Source organism: Belonocnema kinseyi, chromosome 5 (genome assembly GCF_010883055.1).
Source record: "Belonocnema kinseyi isolate 2016_QV_RU_SX_M_011 chromosome 5, B_treatae_v1, whole genome shotgun sequence".
In the NCBI taxonomy this organism is placed as follows: domain Eukaryota; kingdom Metazoa; phylum Arthropoda; class Insecta; order Hymenoptera; family Cynipidae; genus Belonocnema; species Belonocnema kinseyi.
The window spans coordinates 124,499,759-124,507,012 of NC_046661.1; positions in this window are offsets into that span (position 1 = coordinate 124,499,759).

Below are 7,254 nucleotides of genomic sequence, written 5' to 3' on the forward strand. Positions count from 1 at the left end.
AAGACGAATTTTTAACAAAATACATGAATTTTCCACTAAAAAGAGATAAAAACCCAACCTTTTTCTGAGTTATTAGGCACTTATTACATGTTAATAGTTATATTTTCCGTTTAAAAAATCTGCCCGCTACGCGGGCACATTCTCATCGCGCGAGGCTCGCTTCGCTCGCAAGTTTGAGCGCGCCTATGGCGCGCGACTGTTAGTTCTCGCGCTTCGTTCTCGATGTTGTATTTATCTCGCGCTTCGCGCTCGATTATGTATTTACCTCGCGCTCGCTCGGTCTTTATATTTTCGCACATTCTTGCGCAAACATTTTAAAATTAAGACTCAAAACATCCACCACTGTAATTGTGTAATTTTGAATTCTTTTTCGTTTAAAGAGCCTAGCTCGAGAGTTTGAGCGCACCTGCACGCGACTGATGGCAATCGCACTCCGCACTTGGTCTTTGCATTTCTTTCGCATTCGGGCACAGATCTTTTAAAATCAAAGGTGAACGAACCGACAACTGTAATTTTGTGATTTTGAACTCTCTTTTGTTAAAGCTCTTTTGACTTCGTACTCGATTTTGTCCAACATGTCAACTTTTCTACATTATACACAAACCTTTTATATCAATCATAATACATTTTTTATGTAACTCTGCCTGGGATTACTCATTAAAAAATTGCAAAATAAAAAGCAAATTATATTTATCATGATTATTTTTGTTTTGTTTCTTATTTTGCTTTAAATTGTGTTCTAAACTGCTCTTAAACATGTATCATTTCAATAAGTGTATATCTTTACAATTCATAATATGCATACAAATTGAATCATACTAATTCTTATTTCCTTGGTTTTATAATTTTTTTATTTTTAATGTTGTTTTTTACGATTAAATAAAAACTACTGCGCATCTGCATAGGGTATAATACAGGAACCTACATAGGGTTAAGTTCATACTTTGTGTCGTTTTTTCAAATAAATTTAATATTTTTATTTTTAATGTTATTTTTTACGGCAAAAGCAAAAACTAAGTGTCCTATAAAAAATTATAGCTCTTTTTTGGATGAACAATTTTTGTCTCATTTTTTTTCGTAGCTTATATCGAAAAGTGATTCATTATAAATTTGTGGTTCTTTCCAGGGCGTGCAATTGAGCTTTTTCATTTTTTTTCGTATCTTGCACAGTTTGACCAAAAAATTCAATTTTTGAATTTTTCATTATTTTTGGTACGATCAAATTTGGAATGTTCAAAAAGCAAAGTTTTTCTTCTCCTGACTTTTTTCATATCATGCGTTGTTTGGCCTAAAATGTTCATTTTAGTTTGTTTTTTTGGATTTTGAAAATGCTCTAACTCTGACAATTTTCTTTTTTTAGAAAAAAGTCAGAAGGATCAATTGTTTAAGTTTTGAAGTAGTATAAACAACCGCGCATAGAATTTTTACATCTTGAAAAAATGTGGTTTCAAAATTTTTTGTATGATCAAATTTGGATTTTTCAACTTTTTGACAAAATTGAAAAAGTTGTTATCATAATCTTGTAGGGTTTTTCTTCTCCAGCCTTTTTTTCGTATCATGCGTTGTTTGGCCTAAATTGTTCATTTTAATTTGTTTTTTTGGATTTGAAAAATTGCTATAACTCTAGTAATTTTTTATTTTTCGGAAAAAGTCATCAGGAGAAATTGTTAAATTTTTAGAATACTATGAATAACCCCACAGAGAATTTTTAAGTGGTCTCAAAAATATTTAAAATGTTCCCCATTTTTTGAATTTTCATCCGAAATGGCTGGCTAACGAACTTGAGCTTTAGTTTAGGACACTAAACGAGTGTACCAAAGGGCAATCTAATAGATTATTTTTTTCAAAAGTTATCTTGTTCACAGACAGACAGACAGATTTTACACAAATTTAATACCTTCTTTGATCAGAATGTAAAAATTAATTTTTCACAAGAAATAAACGAATTTTCCCAAAATTAATTTTTTTAATCAAATAAATAAATTTTAAACAAACCACACTTAATTTTCATCTAAAAATATTATTTTTCTACTTAAAATGGAATAGTTAAATTTTGAGTAAAAAATTAATTTTCATCTTCTGGCAAAATAAAAGTTCGTTACAAAACCCATTTTTAAATGTTTAAAATCGGTCTCATAAACATTACTATTTTCGATTTTGAAAAATTCCATCATAAGCAATTAAATCGTGATATTTATAAGCTTCATTAAATATTTCATTCCAAGATTCGTTATTTTGTCTTTACCATAACTAATAATTTAAATATGAATTTTTAACTATACTTTTCAATAATCTTGAATTCAAATATATTTTATTTGTATGTATTCAGGGTACAAGTATTTTGGGTTTAAAGATTTATTTAAGTCCTAAAAAAATAGTTTGGTTCAAAATCGGCAAAAGAAACATTGTACATTTTTTTTGTTAAGTTTTAATATTCAATTTTTAAATAGATTAATTTCGTAAACTTCAATTGAAAAGTGTTTAAATTCTAATACTTCCATATAAAATTAATATAAATTTCTTAGCTGTTCCAATTTTATAGGTTATAAAATATTTCATATACACTTTTTTTCTGGTACTATTTTAAGAATAATTTATTTCCAGTAGTGAAAAAGGAAATCTAGGATATAGTTGTTCTGTTGTTTAGAAATATTTTATTTTTGTGCTTTATGATATTTATGTATTTTATATTATCCATAAACAATGTTTATAAATCTAAAAAATTATTATAGGCAACATAATCTATGACGTTCATTACAAACATCCTTGACACAACAAAGAAAAAATTGCAAAATTAATTAATTTTGAAACCAATAGTATCTAAATTTTGCACTAAAAAATATCAATTTTTAAGGAAAAATGCAATCGTTACTTTTAATTGAAAATATTAATTTTCAACAATAAATAACGGATTTTCTAAATCTTCAACTCAAATTGCTGAATTTTCAAGAACAAAAAATTACTTGTTAATAAAAAAAATTGTTCACCAAAACCTAAAAAATTAAATTTTAATTTGGAAGAAATGAAATATAAACCAAACAGTTGAATTTGTAACTAAATTTAAGGAATATTCAATTTGAATAAGTTTAATTTTGAATTTAAAAAATTATGTTCCACAAAAAAACTAACTTAAAAAAAAACTGTAAAGAAAATAGTTGCATTTTCAAACAAAGCAATGAATTTTCAATCAAAACTATAAATTTTTAACTGGAATAATTGAATAATTTTAAGCCGAGAAGATGAATTTTGAACTAAAACTATGAATCTTCTAATAGAATAGTTGAATTTTAGATCAACTAGATGAATTTTCAACCAAAAAGATTCATTTTGATCAAAAAATATGAATTTTCAATTAAAAAATAATTTGTGAACTAAAAAGGATTATTTTTCAACCAAAAATTGAATCACTAAATTTCTAGTCAAAGAATGAATGTTTAACCAGAGTGATACATTTTTAACTAAAATTTGAGAATATTTAACATGAATAATACTTACATTTTCAGTTCAAATAAATAATAATTTTGAATAAAAAAATAAACAAATTTTCATCAAAATAGTTAAATTTTCGGAAAAAATTCCTTTTCATCCCAAGAAAAAAGATTTCCATAAAATAACTTATGTTTCGGCAAAAAAAATGAACTTTAAAATAAAATGATGAATGTCTACATAAAAAAAAAGAATTTTTAACCAAAGAATTAAATTTTTAATCAAGTAATTTTATTTCCAATCTAAAAGATAAATTTTCAACTGAAATGATAAAAATTTATCTGGAATACTTACATTTGTAACCGAAAATAAGAATGTTTAAATAAGTGGATTAACTTGCAAAGGAAAATATAATTTTCTACAAAAAAATCGATCTTTAATAAATTATGTGGATTTTCAATTAAATGGCTGAATTTTCAATTGAAAAAGAAAAAATTTGCATCCAAACTGTTAAATTTTTAACAAGAAGAGGTCAATTTTCAACAAAAAATGGATACTCAAAGGTTCAGTTGAAGGAATTAATTTTCAACAAAACTGATGAATTTTCAACTACAATCATTAATCTTTAACTGGAATAGTTGAATTTTATGCCAAAAGGATGAATTTTTTACAAAGAGGCGAATTTTTCACAAATCACATAATTTTTTAAACAGCTTGTTTATTTTCTAAATAAAATATATCAATTTTCAATCAAATAGTTGAATATTTATCCAAAAAAAGGTAAATTTTCAACCAAAAATAGAATGGTTAAATTTTCTGTTAAAAATTTAATTCCTTAAAACGACAAAAAAGATGGATTTTCAACAAATTATTTACATCTTCAACCCGAGATGAATTTTTAAATTAAATTATGAATCTTCAACACAAGAAAATAATTTTTAACATAAGAGTTTAAATTTCAACCAAGTAATTTTATTTATAAATTAAAATATGAATTTTCAACTTAAATGATAAATATTTATCTGGAATAGTTCAGTTTTTAACTAAAAAGAAGAATTTTTAAACAAGAAGATTAACGTGCAAAGAAAAATATAATTTTCTAAATAAAAAAACAATTCTTAACAAAACACGTGAAATATTCAATGAAATAGTTGAATTTTATACCAAAAAGATGAATGTTTAACTATATGTTAATTTTTACCCAACTAGTTAAATTTTTATCCAAAAAAAGATACATACTCAACAAAAAATAGAACAGTTAAATTTTATTTTAAGAATTTTCTACTGGAATAATGACGTTTTTTACTGGAATAATTACATTTTTGGTTAAAAAAAATTGATTTTCAATAAAGTAGTTACATTTTCAACCGGGGATAAATTGTCAAATTAAATTATTAATCTTCAACAAACAAACAAAAAATTAATTTTTAACGAAAAACTAAATTCTCGGTCATTTCCCGGTTTCCCGATCAAAATGTTACTCTGAACTGACAAAACGATGAAATGATGATGAAAATGAAATTCAATACTTTGTTTATTGTTTTTATTACCAAAATATTGTACATTTAATTCTTTACATAATTTATTTGGAATAATGACGCTCTGAAATACAATTCTCGGGGATATTATACATACAGTAATAATGTACAAAATAGGATACGCATTTTACAAGTGAAATAAATAAGACGTAATAAAGACAGGGGTAAAAAAATATAATTTATATTGCATATTTAAGAGCATGTGACACTTTTCCCGATTCTTAATTTACCGAATTATTGTTTTTTTTATAATACCAATTCCACACGAATTGTAATACCGAGCTAAATGTTTGGAAAATAAAGAAAAGAGGCTAAGGAACTATGCACTAATACATTTTTAGATACAAAAAAAATGCCAAAAATTATATATATTTTTTGTAGAGTAAAAAATTATTAGTAAGTCCCTTTTCTTAATTTTTCCAAACTTTGAGCTCGATATCTCATTTCGTGGGGAATGGGGTTTTTGCATGTTTTCAAACATTTTTTCCCTCTAATGTTTCAGTCTACTTTTTGAATTTTCAAATTCCCACAAATATTTAAATTATCGAAATTTAGAACTGCTGAACATAGTTAATTGATTATTAATTATGAGCTATTTATGAGATTATAAATTATGCAAAAAATTTAATTATTTATTATTTAATAATTTATTAATTATTTGAAGCTATTTTAAATTTCAGGAACAGAAATAGAATTTATTTATATAATGTCACTTTATAATAAATATAATTATTATATCTATATATTACAAACAAGGAATATGATAAACCATAAAATATTGTTTTCTATTCCAATTAAATAACGAAGTCTTAAATGTGATATTTTTTTAATCAAATAGACTTTGTAAAAGTTAAAATATTATAACATTTATATAGACACTTTAAAGACCAATATCAAATATCTTTTATTAGAACAAGAAAATAAGTATTATCATTTTGTTTTTTAATTTATACAAATATAATTGTTATAAGATCCTTGATAAAATTTAAAAAAAAAGATTTTTGAATATTTCAGGCGTGCCAGAAAATAATCTACAATATTTTAAAGAAATATTTTATTTTATAGGATTTTACAAAATGTTATGAAAAATTCGATACTTTTTAAAAGACGTTTAGTACTTTTAGAAGCTGGAAAGGAATCAGGAAAAATTGGATAAATCTTCGAAAATATTTCCCAGTTTTCGAATATTTCTAAACTATTGAAATTTTCCTTAAAATTTTGAAATATCAAAAACATTCCAAATTATTTTAAAGCTTCTAAAGTTTAGTTTTGATTTTTTTCAAAATCTGCATTTCTAAGAATCTTTTGAACCTAAAAATTAATTTTTAACCTCTTTAATTCTACTAAATATGTATGTATTGAATTTACTCGATTTTTTATTTGATTTTATTTTGAAATCTTACCCAATTGAAATATTTTACTTTAATATCATCCAAACTTTTTTTACGAAAGTATAAGAAATCGTTTAATAGGTTTAAAAACCTCCTTTAATTCAGACCTTTTAAACCTTATAATCTCTCAAAATTATTTCAAATTTTCCAGCATTTTTTATGTATTCTGCAAAATTCTAAAAATTGCCTTACAATCTTTGGGATTCTTCTTTGACAATTTTCGAAATCTTTTTAAATAAGGGCTTTAAATTGTTTTTCGGAATTAAAAATTATTTTAATTTATCCTAGAAACCTGAAAAAATATCTTTCTTTTTCGTGAAACTTAGCAAAATTCTTTAAAAAATCGTCACAATTTTTAATTACTTTTTATTCGTTTCAAAACTTCTGAATATCTCTCAAACTTACTCAATTTTTTTCAAAAATTATGTATGTTATATGGCAAAATTGACCAATTTTGCTTTAAAATCTTTCACACTTTAAACAATTTTTAGAAAATAATTCAAAATGTTTTGTGGTCTTTTTAAATTTTCTCTTGAAATTCCTTACAAAAAAATTATTTAAAATTTTCAAATTAATCCTAAACTTTTTTTCATTCTCTTGACACCCTGACAAAATTCAGTTTACCTAAAAAAATTTGTAAATCCTGAAAAATTAAAAAAATTGTCTCAAACTCGTCCATATTCTTTTACCCCACATTTTGAAATCTTCAAAACTTAATTTTTTAAATAAAACCTAAATCATTAAACTGCCAATTAAAAAATTTTGAACATTTATCAATTGTCAACAATTGAAAATTCCCTATTTAAATCCGAAATTTAAATTCTTTTCGAAAAATTCCCTCTTTAAATCCAGAATTTTAATTCTTTTCGACAATTTTCCATTTGAACTAATTTCAAAAA